This window comes from Rhopalosiphum maidis, chromosome 3 (genome assembly GCF_003676215.2).
Source record: "Rhopalosiphum maidis isolate BTI-1 chromosome 3, ASM367621v3, whole genome shotgun sequence".
Taxonomy (NCBI): Eukaryota; Metazoa; Arthropoda; class Insecta; order Hemiptera; family Aphididae; genus Rhopalosiphum; species Rhopalosiphum maidis.
In genome coordinates, this window is record NC_040879.1 from 63,697,073 (window position 1) to 63,714,695 (window position 17,623).

The 17,623-nt window shown below is 26.4% G+C and overlaps 1 long non-coding RNA gene across 32 annotated transcripts in view; it reads left to right on the top strand.

The window, feature by feature from the left end:
- The window catches only part of LOC113559094, a 40,300-nt gene extending 23,026 nt beyond the window's left edge, over positions 1-17,274 (top strand). For 19 of the 32 annotated variants that reach the window (XR_003405844.2, XR_003405860.1, XR_003405838.1 and 16 more), the window contains 15 exons: positions 923-1,713; positions 1,777-1,906; positions 3,518-4,308; positions 4,372-4,501; positions 5,757-5,858; positions 6,611-6,740; positions 7,643-7,771; positions 10,385-10,514; positions 11,774-11,902; positions 12,625-12,754; positions 13,660-13,761; positions 14,514-14,643; positions 15,549-15,650; positions 16,402-16,531; positions 17,074-17,274. This is a non-coding gene — a long non-coding RNA (uncharacterized LOC113559094). Of the gene's footprint in view, positions 1-922; positions 1,714-1,776; positions 1,907-3,517; positions 4,309-4,371; positions 4,502-5,756; positions 5,886-6,610; positions 6,741-7,642; positions 7,772-8,496; positions 8,627-9,529; positions 9,584-10,384; positions 10,515-11,773; positions 11,903-12,624; positions 12,755-13,659; positions 13,789-14,513; positions 14,644-15,548; positions 15,678-16,401; positions 16,532-17,073 lie in introns of those variants that run through there. The other 13 variants (XR_003405847.1, XR_003405850.1, XR_003405849.1 and 10 more) reach the window with 13 other exon arrangements.
- Positions 17,275-17,623: the final 349 nt, after the last annotated feature.

Consider the following 17,623-nt stretch of genomic DNA (forward strand, 5'->3'; position numbering starts at 1 on the left):
ATGATATTACATTGTAATATAGACAAATATTAGAAAATCATATTTTTAACAGTTAACATAACACCCAATTCTCATGTTAAGGACTTGATACCTTGACTACTAGATTAAGAAAATAATTCCAATTTACCATTATAAACATAGATATATTACATTTGAGCCCATACATCATAAACACTCTTACTTCATGTTATACTTAAATATTAGAAAATCATATTTTTAACAGTTAATATTACACCAAATTCCAATGTTAAGGTCTTGATACCTGGACTAATAGATTAAGAAAATGATTCCAATTTTCCATTATTAACATTCTTCTAACTCAATTGAGCTGATACTTTGTTAACATTATGTGACATGATTTTACATTGTAATAAAGACAAATATTAGAAAATCATATTTTTAACAGTTAACATAACACCCAATTCTCATGTTAAGTACTTGATACCTTGACTACTGGATTAAGAAAATGATTCCAATTTTCCATTATTAACATAGATATATTACATTTGAGCCCATACATCATAAACACTCTTACTCCTGTTTATACTTGAATCATAGAAAATCATATTTTTAACAGTTAATATAACACCAAATTCCAATGTTAAGGTCTTGATACCTGGACTACTAGATTAAGAAAATGATTCCAATTTTTCATTATTAACATTCGTTTATAAGATTTTAGCTGATACCCCATAAACACTATAAGATATGATTTTACATGTTAATATACACAAATATTACAAATTCATATCTTTTCATATTAAAAAGCAGCAATTTCTAGTTATTGTACATGTGTATTCATTATTAAATTTATTTAACATTCAACATCAACAAAACATTGTGTTGGATTTGTAGTATATTTAATTACTTATTATTATTATTTTTACAATCGTTATACATATGTGACTTTTTTTTTTTTTAGAGCGCTGTACAGCTGAACACATGACGCATGGTGACACACGAATAACATTTCTAACACTTGGGAAATTAACAACATCCTACGTTGAAAATGGACTAGAAGATGGTGATAATTTTAATAGATTTATGCAATGTTCGTGTAATGGGTATTGATTGTAAATGATAGTAAATTAATAAGAGTGTATCAATTAAAATTTGTTAATGATCTGAATAAAGAAATGGTAAACACCTCACAATTGTAATCTTCATTCTTAAAATTTGCCTTAGCTGTAAAAATCTTTTCAATATTACTCCGTTTAATTCATGATTAATTTTTAATTTAATCATTACCCAAAGTTATGTAATTTAAACTGTTTAGTTTTAATAGATATATACAAATTGTTTTATTCATTTCCAATTCGAGAGTATCATTTGCAGATCAGAGTTATATTTTAAGAATGGTTTAGCCATACTATGTTAAATAACAGCAATTTTAAGTTGTGTTCATGTGTATTCTATGGTTTCCCTTATTTGACATTCATATTCTACAAAACATTCAAATTGATTAAATTCATTTTATCTTTTATGGCTTATCAAAACGATTATCTCTTATCATCTGTTATAAGTTTATATTTCATATCATTTTGCAGTTTTACGTTCGTGTTTGTATTAAAGTTTCAACTGCAAATTGTTTTCGTGTATTTTGTAATATTAATGAGGTTTATCTGTTAGTTTTTGTTGGATTGTTTCAATTTATGAAATTGTCAGTGTTCTGCATGTATTAGTTGTTATATTAAGATTTTCGTTGTTCTCATGGTGTGTAATAATGACATTATATCCTCCAACAATTATACTTATTAAGACGACTACTTTTTTTAGATTGAAGTATTGCAGATCAAACAAGGCATGCTGATGCACGAATTAACATTTCTGTCACTTGGGAAAGTCACAACATCCTACGTTCAAAATGGACTAGAAGATACTGATAATAATAACGGTTTTATTCAATGTACGTGTTATGGGTATTGAATGTAATTGAAAGTCAATTAACACTAGTGTAACAATAGGTTTGTGTCATGACACTGACCATAATATCAAGATAATGATTCCCATTTTCTATTATAAACATAGATATATTACATTTGAGCACATACATCATAAACACTCTTACTTCTGGGTATACTTAAATGTTAGAAAATCATATTTTTAACAGTAAATATGACACCAAATTCCAATGTTAAGGTCTTGATACCTGGACTACTAGATTAAGAAAATGATTCCAATTATCCATTAATTACATACTTGTAATTCATTTGAGCTGATACTTTGTTAACATTATGAGACATGATATTACATTGTAATATAGACAAATATTAGAAAATCATATTTTTAACAGTTAACATAACACCCAATTCTCATGTTAAGGACTTGATACCTTGACTACTAGATTAAGAAAATAATTCCAATTTACCATTATAAACATAGATATATTACATTTGAGCCCATACATCATAAACACTCTTACTTCATGTTATACTTAAATATTAGAAAATCATATTTTTAACAGTTAATATTACACCAAATTCCAATGTTAAGGTCTTGATACCTGGACTAATAGATTAAGAAAATGATTCCAATTTTCCATTATTAACATTCTTCTAACTCAATTGAGCTGATACTTTGTTAACATTATGTGACATGATTTTACATTGTAATAAAGACAAATATTAGAAAATCATATTTTTAACAGTTAACATAACAACCAATTCTCATGTTAAGTACTTGATACCTTGACTACTGGATTAAGAAAATGATTCCAATTTTCCATTATTAACATAGATATATTACATTTGAGCCCATACATCATAAACACTCTTACTTCATGTTATACTTAAATATTAGAAAATCATATTTTTAACAGTTAATATTACACCAAATTCCAATGTTAAGGTCTTGATACCTTGACTAATAGATTAAGAAAATGATTCCAATTTTCCATTATTAACATTCTTCTAACTCAATTGAGCTGATACTTTGTTAACATTATGTGACATGATTTTACATTGTAATAAAGACAAATATTAGAAAATCATATTTTTAACAGTTAACATAACACCCAATTCTCATGTTAAGTACTTGATACCTTGACTACTGGATTAAGAAAATGATTCCAATTTTCCATTATTAACATAGATATATTACATTTGAGCCCATACATCATAAACACTCTTACTCCTGTTTATACTTGAATCATAGAAAATCATATTTTTAACAGTTAATATAACACCAAATTCCAATGTTAAGGTCTTGATACCTGGACTACTAGATTAAGAAAATGATTCCAATTTTTCATTATTAACATTCGTTTATAAGATTTTAGCTGATACCCCATAAACACTATAAGATATGATTTTACATGTTAATATACACAAATATTACAAATTCATATCTTTTCATATTAAAAAGCAGCAATTTCTAGTTATTGTACATGTGTATTCATTATTAAATTTATTTAACATTCAACATCAACAAAACATTGTGTTGGATTTGTAGTATATTTAATTACTTATTATTATTATTTTTACAATCGTTATACATATGTGACTTTTTTTTTTTTTAGAGCGCTGTACAGCTGAACACATGACGCATGGTGACACACGAATAACATTTCTAACACTTGGGAAATTAACAACATCCTACGTTGAAAATGGACTAGAAGATGGTGATAATTTTAATAGATTTATGCAATGTTCGTGTAATGGGTATTGATTGTAAATGATAGTAAATTAATAAGAGTGTATCAATTAAAATTTGTTAATGATCTGAATAAAGAAATGGTAAACACCTCACAATTGTAATCTTCATTCTTAAAATTTGCCTTAGCTGTAAAAATCTTTTCAATATTACTCCGTTTAATTCATGATTAATTTTTAATTTAATCATTACCCAAAGTTATGTAATTTAAACTGTTTAGTTTTAATAGATATATACAAATTGTTTTATTCATTTCCAATTCGAGAGTATCATTTGCAGATCAGAGTTATATTTTAAGAATGGTTTAGCCATACTATGTTAAATAACAGCAATTTTAAGTTGTGTTCATGTGTATTCTATGGTTTCCCTTATTTGACATTCATATTCTACAAAACATTCAAATTGATTAAATTCATTTTATCTTTTATGGCTTATCAAAACGATTATCTCTTATCATCTGTTATAAGTTTATATTTCATATCATTTTGCAGTTTTACGTTCGTGTTTGTATTAAAGTTTCAACTGCAAATTGTTTTCGTGTATTTTGTAATATTAATGAGGTTTATCTGTTAGTTTTTGTTGGATTGTTTCAATTTATGAAATTGTCAGTGTTCTGCATGTATTAGTTGTTATATTAAGATTTTCGTTGTTCTCATGGTGTGTAATAATGACATTATATCCTCCAACAATTATACTTATTAAGACGACTACTTTTTTTAGATTGAAGTATTGCAGATCAAACAAGGCATGCTGATGCACGAATTAACATTTCTGTCACTTGGGAAAGTCACAACATCCTACGTTGAAAATGGACTAGAAGATACTGATAATAATAACGGTTTTATTCAATGTACGTGTTATGGGTATTGAATGTAATTGAAAGTCAATTAACACTAGTGTAACAATAGGTTTGTGTCATGACACTGACCATAATATCAAGATAATGATTCCCATTTTCTATTATAAACATAGATATATTACATTTGAGCACATACATCATAAACACTCTTACTTCTGGTTATACTTAAATGTTAGAAAATCATATTTTTAACAGTAAATATGACACCAAATTCCAATGTTAAGGTCTTGATACCTGGACTACTAGATTAAGAAAATGATTCCAATTATCCATTATTACATACTTGTAATTCATTTGAGCTGATACTTTGTTAACATTATGAGACATGATATTACATTGTAATATAGACAAATATTAGAAAATCATATTTTTAACAGTTAACATAACACCCAATTCTCATGTTAAGGACTTGATACCTTGACTACTAGATTAAGAAAATAATTCCAATTTACCATTATAAACATAGATATATTACATTTGAGCCCATACATCATAAACACTCTTACTTCATGTTATACTTAAATATTAGAAAATCATATTTTTAACAGTTAATATTACACCAAATTCCAATGTTAAGGTCTTGATACCTGGACTAATAGATTAAGAAAATGATTCCAATTTTCCATTATTAACATTCTTCTAACTCAATTGAGCTGATACTTTGTTAACATTATGTGACATGATTTTACATTGTAATAAAGACAAATATTAGAAAATCATATTTTTAACAGTTAACATAACACCCAATTCTCATGTTAAGTACTTGATACCTTGACTACTGGATTAAGAAAATGATTCCAATTTTCCATTATTAACATAGATATATTACATTTGAGCCCATACATCATAAACACTCTTACTCCTGTTTATACTTGAATCATAGAAAATCATATTTTTAACAGTTAATATAACACCAAATTCCAATGTTAAGGTCTTGATACCTGGACTACTAGATTAAGAAAATGATTCCAATTTTTCATTATTAACATTCGTTTATAAGATTTTAGCTGATACCCCATAAACACTATAAGATATGATTTTACATGTTAATATACACAAATATTACAAATTCATATCTTTTCATATTAAAAAGCAGCAATTTCTAGTTATTGTACATGTGTATTCATTATTAAATTTATTTAACATTCAACATCAACAAAACATTGTGTTGGATTTGTAGTATATTTATTACTTATTATTATTATTTTTACAATCGTTATACATATGTGACTTTTTTTTTTTTTAGAGCGCTGTACAGCTGAACACATGACGCATGGTGACACACGAATAACATTTCTAACACTTGGGACATTAACAACATCCTACGTTGAAAATGGACTAGAAGATGGTGATAATTTTAATAGATTTATGCAATGTTCGTGTAATGGGTATTGATTGTAAATGATAGTAAATTAATAAGAGTGTATCAATTAAAATTTGTTAATGATCTGAATAAAGAAATGGTAAACACCTCACAATTGTAATCTTCATTCTTAAAATTTGCCTTAGCTGTAAAAATCTTTTCAATATTACTCCGTTTAATTCATGATTAATTTTTAATTTAATCATTACCCAAAGTTATGTAATTTAAACTGTTTAGTTTTAATAGATATATACAAATTGTTTTATTCATTTCCAATTCGAGAGTATCATTTGCAGATCAGAGTTATATTTTAAGAATGGTTTAGCCATACTATGTTAAATAACAGCAATTTTAAGTTGTGTTCATGTGTATTCTATGGTTTCCCTTATTTGACATTCATATTCTACAAAACATTCAAATTGATTAAATTCATTTTATCTTTTATGGCTTATCAAAACGATTATCTCTTATCATCTGTTATAAGTTTATATTTCATATCATTTTGCAGTTTTACGTTCGTGTTTGTATTAAAGTTTCAACTGCAAATTGTTTTCGTGTATTTTGTAATATTAATGAGGTTTATCTGTTAGTTTTTGTTGGATTGTTTCAATTTATGAAATTGTCAGTGTTCTGCATGTATTAGTTGTTATATTAAGATTTTCGTTGTTCTCATGGTGTGTAATAATGACATTATATCCTCCAACAATTATACTTATTAAGACGACTACTTTTTTTAGATTGAAGTATTGCAGATCAAACAAGGCATGCTGATGCACGAATTAACATTTCTGTCACTTGGGAAAGTCACAACATCCTACGTTGAAAATGGACTAGAAGATACTGATAATAATAACGGTTTTATTCAATGTACGTGTTATGGGTATTGAATGTAATTGAAAGTCAATTAACACTAGTGTAACAATAGGTTTGTGTCATGACACTGACCATAATATCAAGATAATGATTCCCATTTTCTATTATAAACATAGATATATTACATTTGAGCACATACATCATAAACACTCTTACTTCATGGTATACTTAAATGTTAGAAAATCATATTTTTAACAGTAATATGACACCAAATTCCAATGTTAAGGTCTTGATACCTGGACTACTAGATTAAGAAAATGATTCCAATTATCCATTATTACATTCTTGTAATTCATTTGAGCTGATACTTTGTTAACATTATGATGACATGATTTTACATTGTAATATAGACAAATATTAGAAAATCATATTTTTAACAGTTAACATAACACCCAATTCTCATGTTAAGGACTTGATACCTTGACTACTAGATTAAGAAAATAATTCCAATTTACCATTATAAACATAGATATATTACATTTGAGCCCATACATCATAAACACTCTTACTCCTGTTTATACTTGAATCATAGAAAATCATATTTTTAACAGTTAATATAACACCAAATTCCAATGTTAAGGTCTTGATACCTGGACTACTAGATTAAGAAAATGATTCCAATTTTTCATTATTAACATTCGTTTATAAGATTTTAGCTGATACCCCATAAACACTATAAGATATGATTTTACATGTTAATATACACAAATATTACAAATTCATATCTTTTCATATTAAAAAGCAGCAATTTCTAGTTATTGTACATGTGTATTCATTATTAAATTTATTTAACATTCAACATCAACAAAACATTGTGTTGGATTTGTAGTATATTTAATTACTTATTATTATTATTTTTACAATCGTTATACATATGTGACTTTTTTTTTTTTTAGAGCGCTGTACAGCTGAACACATGACGCATGGTGACACACGAATAACATTTCTAACACTTGGGAAATTAACAACATCCTACGTTGAAAATGGACTAGAAGATGGTGATAATTTTAATAGATTTATGCAATGTTCGTGTAATGGGTATTGATTGTAAATGATAGTAAATTAATAAGAGTGTATCAATTAAAATTTGTTAATGATCTGAATAAAGAAATGGTAAACACCTCACAATTGTAATCTTCATTCTTAAAATTTGCCTTAGCTGTAAAAATCTTTTCAATATTACTCCGTTTAATTCATGATTAATTTTTAATTTAATCATTACCCAAAGTTATGTAATTTAAACTGTTTAGTTTTAATAGATATATACAAATTGTTTTATTCATTTCCAATTCGAGAGTATCATTTGCAGATCAGAGTTATATTTTAAGAATGGTTTAGCCATACTATGTTAAATAACAGCAATTTTAAGTTGTGTTCATGTGTATTCTATGGTTTCACTTATTTGACATTCATATTCTACAAAACATTCAAATTGATTAAATTCATTTTATCTTTTATGGCTTATCAAAACGATTATCTCTTATCATCTGTTATAAGTTTATATTTCATATGATTTTGCAGTTTTACGTTCGTGTTTGTATTAAAGTTTCAACTGCAAATTGTTTTCGTGTATTTTGTAATATTAATGAGGTTTATCTGTTAGTTTTTGTTGGATTGTTTCAATTTATTAAATTGTCAGTGTTCTGCATGTATTAGTTGTTATATTAAGATTTTCGTTGTTCTCATGGTGTGTAATAATGACATTATATCCTCCAACAATTATACTTATTAAGACGACTACTTTTTTTAGATTGAAGTATTGCAGATCAAACAAGGCAAGCTGATGCACGAATTAACATTTCTGTCACTTGGGAAAGTCACAACATCCTACGTTAAAAATGGACTAGAAAATACTGATAATAATAACGGTTTTATTCAATGTACGTGTTATGGGTATTGAATGTAATTGAAAGTCAATTAACACTAGTGTAACAATAGGTTTGTGTCATGACACTGACCATAATATCAAGATAATGTATCCCATTTTCCATTATAAACATAGATATATTACATCTGAGCCCATACATCATAAACACTCTTACTGCTGGTTATACTTGAATATTAGAAATCATATTTTTAACAGTTAATATAACATCAAATTCCAATGTTAATGTCTTGATACCTGGACTACTAGATTAAGAAAATGATTCCAATTTTCCATTATTAACATTCTTGTAATTCATTTGAGCTGATACTTTGTTAACATTATGAGACATGATTTTACATTGTAATATAGACAAATATTAGAAAATCATATTTTTAACAGTTAACATAACACCCAATTCTCATGTTAAGTACTTGATACCTTGACTACTAGATTAAGAAAATAATTCCAATTTACCATTATAAACATAGATATATTACATTTGAGCCCATACATCATAAACACTCTTACTCCTGGTTATACTTGAATATTAGAAAATCATATTTTTAACAGTTAATATAACATCAAATTCCAATGTTAAGGTCTTGATACCTGGACTACTAGATTAAGAAAATGATTCCAATTTTTCATTATTAACATTCGTTTATAAGATTTTAGCTGATACCCCATAAACACTATAAGATATGATTTTACATGTTAATTAGACAAATATTACAAATTCATATCTTTTCATATTAAAAAGCAGCAATTTCTAGTTATTGTACATGTGTATTCATTATTAAATTTATTTAACATTCAACATCAACAAAACATTGTGATGGATTTGTAGTATATTTTATTACTTATTATTATTATTTTTACAATCGTTATACATATGTGACTGACTATTTTTTTTTAGAGCGCTGTACAGCTGAACACATGACACATGGTGACACACGAATAACATTTCTAATCACTTGGGAAATTAACAACATCCTACGTTGAAAATGGACTAGAAGATGGTGATAATTTTAATAGATTTATGCAATGTTCGTGTAATGGGTATTGATTGTAAATGATAGTAAATTAATAAGAGTGTATCAATTAAAATTTGTTAATGATCTGAATAAAGAAATGGTAAACACCTCACAATTGTAATCTTCATTCTTAAAATTTGCCTTAGCTGTAAAAATCTTTTCAATATTACTCCGTTTAATTCATGATTAATTTTTAATTTAATCATTACCCAAAGTTATGTAATTTAAACTGTGTAGTTTTAATAGATATATACAAATTGTGTTATTCATTTCCAATTCGAGAGGATCATTTGCAGATCAGAGTTATATTTTAAGAATGGTTTAGCCATACTATGTTAAATAACAGCAATTTTAAGTTGTGTTCATGTGTATTCTTTGGTTTCCCTTATTTGACATTCATATTCTACAAAACATTCAAATTGATTAAATTCATTTTATCTTTTATGGCTTATCAAAACGATTATCTCTTATCATCTGTTATAAGTTTATATTTCATATCATTTTGCAGTTTTACGTTCGTGTTTGTATTAAAGTTTCAACTGCAAATTGTTTTCGTGTATTTTGTAATATTAATGAGGTTTATCTGTTAGTTTTTGTTGGATTGTTTCAATTTATTAAATTGTATGTGTTCTGCATGTATTAGTTGTTATATTAAGATTTTCGTTGTTCTCATGGTGTGTAATAATGACATTATATTCTCCAACAATTATACTTATTAAGACGACTACTTTTTTTAGATTGAAGTACTGCAGATCAAACAAGGCATGCTGATGCACGAATTAACATTTCTGTCACTTGGGAAAGTCACAACATCCTACGTTGAAAATGGACTAGAAGATACTGATAATAATAACGGTTTTATTCAATGTACGTGTTATGGGTATTGAATGTAATTGAAAGTCAATTAACACTAGTGTAACAATAGGTTTGTGTCATGACACTGACCATAATATCAAGATAATGATTCCCATTTTCTATTATAAACATAGATATATTACATTTGAGCACATACATCATAAACACTCTTACTTCTGGTTATACTTAAATGTTAGAAAATCATATTTTTAACAGTAAATATGACACCAAATTCCAATGTTAAGGTCTTGATACCTGGACTACTAGATTAAGAAAATGATTCCAATTATCCATTATTAACATTCTTGTAATTCATTTGAGCTGATACTTTGTTAACATTATGAAACATGATTTTACATTGTAATATAGACAAATATTAGAAAATCATATTTTTAACAGTTAACATAACACCCAATTCTCATGTTAAGGACTTGATACCTTGACTACTAGATTAAGAAAATAATTCCAATTTACCATTATAAACATAGATATATTACATTTGAGCCCATACATCATAAACACTCTTACTTCTGGTTATACTTGAATATTAGAAAATCATATTTTTAACAGTTAATATAACATCAAATTCCAATGTTAAGGTCTTGATACCTGGACTACTAGATTAAGAAAATGATTCCAATTTTCCATTATTAACATTCTTGTAATTCATTTGAGCTGATACTTTGTTAACATTATGAGACATGATTTTACATTGTAATATAAACAAATATTAGAAAATCATATTTTTAACAGTTAACATAACACCCAATTCTCATGTTAAGTACTTGATACCTTGACTACTAGATTAAGAAAATAATTCCAATTTTCCATTATAAACATAGATATATTACATCTGAGCCCATACATCATAAACACTCTTACTGCTGGTTATACTTGAATATTAGAAAATCATATTTTTAACAGTTAATATAACATCAAATTCCAATGTTAAGGTCTTGATACCTGGACTACTAGATTAAGAAAATGATTCCAATTTTTCATTATTAACATTCGTTTATAAGATTTTAGCTGATACCCCATAAACACTATAAGATATGATTTTACATGTTAATATACACAAATATTACAAATTCATATCTTTTCATATTAAAAAGCAGCAATTTCTAGTTATTGTACATGTGTATTCATTATTAAATTTATTTAACATTCAACATCAACAAAACATTGTGTTGGATTTGTAGTATATTTTATTACTTATTATTATTATTTTTACAATCGTTATACATATGTGACTGACTATTTTTTTTTAGAGCGCTGTACAGCTGAACACATGACGCATGGTGACACACGAATAACATTTCTAACACTTGGGAAATTAACAACATCCTACGTTGAAAATGGACTAGAAGATGGTGATAATTTTAATAGATTTATGCAATGTTCGTGTAATGGGTATTGATTGTAAATGATAGTTAGTTAATAAGAGTATCAATTAAAATTTGTTAATGATCTGAATAACGAAATGGTAAACACCTCACAATTGTAATCTTCATTCTTAAAATTTGCCTTAGCTGTAAAAATCTTTTCAATATTACTCTGTTTAATTCATGATTAATTTTTAATTTAATCATTACCCAAAGTTATGTTATTTAAACTGTGTAGTTTTAATAGATATATACAAAATGTTTTATTCATTTCCAATTCGAGAGTATCATTTGCAGATCAGAGTTATATTTTAAGAATGCTTTAGCCATACTATGTTAAATAACAGTAATTTTAAGTTGTGTTCATGGGTATTCTTTGGTTTCCCGTATTTGACATTCATATTCAACAAAACATTCAAATTGATTAAATTCATTTTATCTTGTATGGCTTATCAAAACGATTATCTCTTATCATCTGTTATAAGTTTATATTTCATATCATTTGCAGTTTTACGTTCGTGTTTGTATTAAAGTTTCAACTGCAAATTGTTTTCGTGTATTTTGTAATATTAATGAGGTTTATCTGTTAGTTTTTGTTGGATTGTTTCAATTTATCAAATTGTCAGTGTTCTGCATGTATTAGTTGTTATATTAAGATTTTCGTTGTTCTCATGGTGTGTAATAATGACATTATATCCTCCAACAATTATACTTATTAAGACGACTACTTTTTTTAGATTGAAGTACTGCTGATCAAACAAGGCATGCTGATGCACGAATTAACATTTCTGTCACTTTGGAATGTCACAACATCTTACGTTGAAAATGGACTAGAAGATACTGATAATAATAACGGTTTTATTCAATGTATGTGTCATGGGTATTGAATGTAATTGAAATTCAATTAACACTAGTGTAACAATAGGTTTGTGTCATGACACTGATCATAATATCAAGATAATGATTCCCATTTTCCATTATAAACATAGATATATTACATTTGAGCCCATACATCATAAACACTCTTACTCCTGGTTATACTTGAATATTAGAAAATCATATTTTTAACAGTTAAAATAACACCAAATTCCAATGTTACGGTCTTGATACCTGGACTACTAGATTAAGAAAATGATTCCAATTTTCCATTATTAACATTCTTGTAATTCATTTGAGCTGATACTTTGTTAACATTATGAGACATGATTTTACATTGTAATATAGACAAATATTAGAAAATCATATTTTTAACAGTTAACATAACACCCAATTCTCATGTTAAGTACTTGATACCTTGACTACTAGATTAAGAAAATAATTCTAATTTACCATTATAAACATAGATATATTACATTTGAGCCCATACATCATAAACACTCTTACTCCTGGTTATACTTGAATATTAGAAAATCATATTTTAAACAGTTAATATAACATCAAATTCCAATGTTAAGGTCTTGATACCTGGACTACTAGATTAAGAAAATGATTCCAATTTTTCATTATTAACATTCGTTTATAAGATTTTAGCTGATACCCCATAAACACTATAAGATTTGATTTTACATGTTAATTTAGACAAATATCACAAATTCATATCTTTTCATATTAAAAAGCAGCAATTTCTAGTTATTGTACATGTGTATCCATTAGTAAATTTATTTAACATTCAACTTCAACAAAACATTGTGATGGATTTGTAGTTTATTTTATTACTTATTATTATTATTTTTACAATCGTTATACATATGTGACTGACTATTTTTTTTTAGAGCGCTGTACAGCTGAACACATGACGCATGGTGACACACGAATAACATTTCAATCACTTGGGAAATTAACAACATCCTACGTTGAAAATGGACTAGAAGATGGTGATAATTTTAATAGATTTATGCAATGTTCGTGTAATGGGTATAGATTGTAAATGATAGTAAATCAATAAGAGTGTATCAATTAAAATTTGTTAATGATCTGAATAAAGAAATGGAAAACACCTCACAATTGTAATCTTCATTATTAAAATTTGCCTTAGCTGTAAAAATCATTACAATATTACTCCGTTTAATTCATGATTAATTTTTAATTTAATCATTACCCAAAGTTATGTAATTTAAACTGTGTAGTTTTAATAGATATATACAAATTGTTTTATCCATTTCCAATTCGAGAGTATCATTTGCAGATCAGAGTTATATTTTAAGAATGGTTTAGCCATACTATGTAAAATAACAGCAATTTTATGTTGTGTTCATGTGTATTCTTTGGTTTCCCTTATTTGACATTCATATTCCACAAAACATTCAAATTGATTAAATTCATTTTATCTTTTATGGCTTATCAAAACGATTATCTCTTATCATCTGTTATAAGTTTATATTTCATATCATTTTGCAGTTTTACGTTCGTGTTTGTATTAAAGTTTCAACTGCAAATCGTTTTCGTGTATTTTGTAATATTGATGAGGTTTATCTGTTAGTTTTTGTTGGATTGTTTCAATTTATTAAATTGTCAGTGTTCTGCATGTATTAGTTGTTATATTAAGATTTTCGTTGTTCTCATGGTGTGTAATAATGACATTATATCCTCCAACAATTATACTTATTAAGACGACTACTTTTTTTAGATTGAAGTACTGCAGATCAAACAAGGCATGCTGATGCACGAATTAACATTTCTGTCACTTGGGAAAGTCACAACATCCTACGTTGAAAATGGACTAGAAGATACTGATAATAATAACGGTTTTATTCAATGTACGTGTAATGGGTATTGAATGTAATTGAAATTCAATTAACACTAGTGTAACAATATGTTTGTGTCATGACACTGATCATAATATCAAGATAATGATTCCCATTTTCCATTATAAACATAGATATATTACATTTGAGCCCATACATCATAAACACTCTTACTCCTGGTTATACTTGAATATTAGAAAATCATATTTTTAACAGTTAAAATAACACCAAATTCCAATGTTAAGGTCTTGATACCTGGACTACTAGATTAAGAAAATGATTCCAATTTTCCATTATTAACATTCTTGTAATTCATTTGAGCTGATACTTTGTTAACATTATGAGACATGATTTTACATTGTAATATAGACAAATATTAGAAAATCATATTTTTAACAGTTAACATAACACCCAATTCTCATGTTAAGTACTTGATACCTTGACTACTAGATTAAGAAAATAATTCTAATTTACCATTATAAACATAGATATATTACATTTGAGCCCATACATCATAAACACTCTTACTCCTGGTTATACTTGAATATTAGAAAATCATATTTTAAACAGTTAATATAACATCAAATTCCAATGTTAAGGTCTTGATACCTGGACTACTAGATTAAGAAAATGATTCCAATTTTTCATTATTAACATTCGTTTATAAGATTTTAGCTGATACCCCATAAACACTATAAGATTTGATTTTACATGTTAATTTAGACAAATATCACAAATTCATATCTTTTCATATTAAAAAGCAGCAATTTCTAGTTATTGTACATGTGTATCCATTAGTAAATTTATTTAACATTCAACTTCAACAAAACATTGTGATGGATTTGTAGTTTATTTTATTACTTATTATTATTATTTTTACAATCGTTATACATATGTGACTGACTATTTTTTTTTAGAGCGCTGTACAGCTGAACACATGACGCATGGTGACACACGAATAACATTTCAATCACTTGGGAAATTAACAACATCCTACGTTGAAAATGGACTAGAAGATGGTGATAATTTTAATAGATTTATGCAATGTTCGTGTAATGGGTATAGATTGTAAATGATAGTAAATCAATAAGAGTGTATCAATTAAAATTTGTTAATGATCTGAATAAAGAAATGGAAAACACCTCACAATTGTAATCTTCATTATTAAAATTTGCCTTAGCTGTAAAAATCATTACAATATTACTCCGTTTAATTCATGATTAATTTTTAATTTAATCATTACCCAAAGTTATGTAATTTAAACTGTGTAGTTTAATAGATATATACAAATTGTTTTATCCATTTCCAATTCGAGAGTATCATTTGCAGATCAGAGTTATATTTTAAGAATGGTTTAGCCATACTATGTAAAATAACAGCAATTTTAAGTTGTGTTCATGTGTATTCTTTGGTTTCCCTTATTTGACTTTCATATTCTACAAAACATTCAAATTGATTAAATTCATTTTATCTTTTATGGCTTATCAAAACGATTATCTCTTATCATGTGTTTTAAGTTTATATTTCATATCATTTTGCAGTTTTACGTTCGTGTTTGTATTAAAGTTTCAACTGCAAATTGTTTTTGTTTATTTTGTAATATTAATGAGGTTTATCTGTTAGTTTTTGTTGGATTGTTTCAATTTATTAAATTGTCAGTGTTCTGCATGTATTAGTTGTTTTATTAAGATTTTCGTTGTCCTCATGGTGTGTAATAATGACATTCTATCCTACAACAATTATACTTATTAAAACGACTACTTTTTTTAGATTGAAGTACTGCAGATCAAACAAGGCATGCTGATGCACGAATTAACATTTCTGTCACTTGGGAAAGTCACAACATCCTACGTTGAAAATGGACTAGAAGATACTGATAATAATAACGGTTTTATTTAATGTACGTGTAATGGGTATTGAATGTAATTGAAAGTCAATTAACACTAGTGTAACAATAGGTTTGTGTCATAACACTGACCATAATATCAAGATAATGATTCCAATTTTCCATTATAAACATAGATATATTACAATTGAGCCCATACATCATAAACACTCTTACTCCTGATTATACTTGAATATTAGAAAATCATATTTTTAACAGTTAATATAACACCAAATTTCAATGTTAAGGTTTTGATACTTGGACTACTAGATTAAGAAAATGATTCCAATTTTCCATTATTGACATTCTTGTAATTCATTGGAGCTGATACTTTGTTAACATTATGAGATATGATTTTACATCTTTATTTAGACAAATATCACAAATACATATCTTTTCATATTAAAAAGCAGCAATTTCTAGTTATTGTACATGTGTATTCATTAGTAAATTTATTATATTAACAAAACATTGTGTTAGATTTGTAGTATTTTTTATTACTTATTATTATTATTTTTACAATCGTTATATATATTTAACTGACTATTTTTTTTTAGATTGCTGTACAGCTGATCACATGATGCATGGCGACACACGAATAATATTTCTAACACTTGGGAAATTCATAACATCCCACGTTGGAAATGGACTAGAAGATGATGATAATTTTAATAGTTTTTTCAATGTATGTGTAATTGGTATTGAATGTAATTGAAAATCAATTAACACTAGTGTTATAATAATTTAGTGTCATGACACTGGCCATAATATTAAGATAATGATTCCAATTTTAAATTTTAAATAGAATTTTTACGTTTAAATAGGTACATATTTTATTATAATTAATTAAAAGTTATTTAATTGGTTGTAAAACGCTTAAAATTTGTTCCATGTAATTTCTACTTTCAAAACTTTATGAAGGTGTAATTGAAGTATATGGAAAAACTTTTACATTTTGTTTAATGATTTCCTAAAATATACATTAAGCATATGTTTATATTTAAAACGATGGCAGATGTGTTGTGTCAAATCTCCTAAAATGGTTATATTGGTTCAATTTTTGGTTCTTATTTATGCAATTTTACAATCATTTACACAGTAGTACAG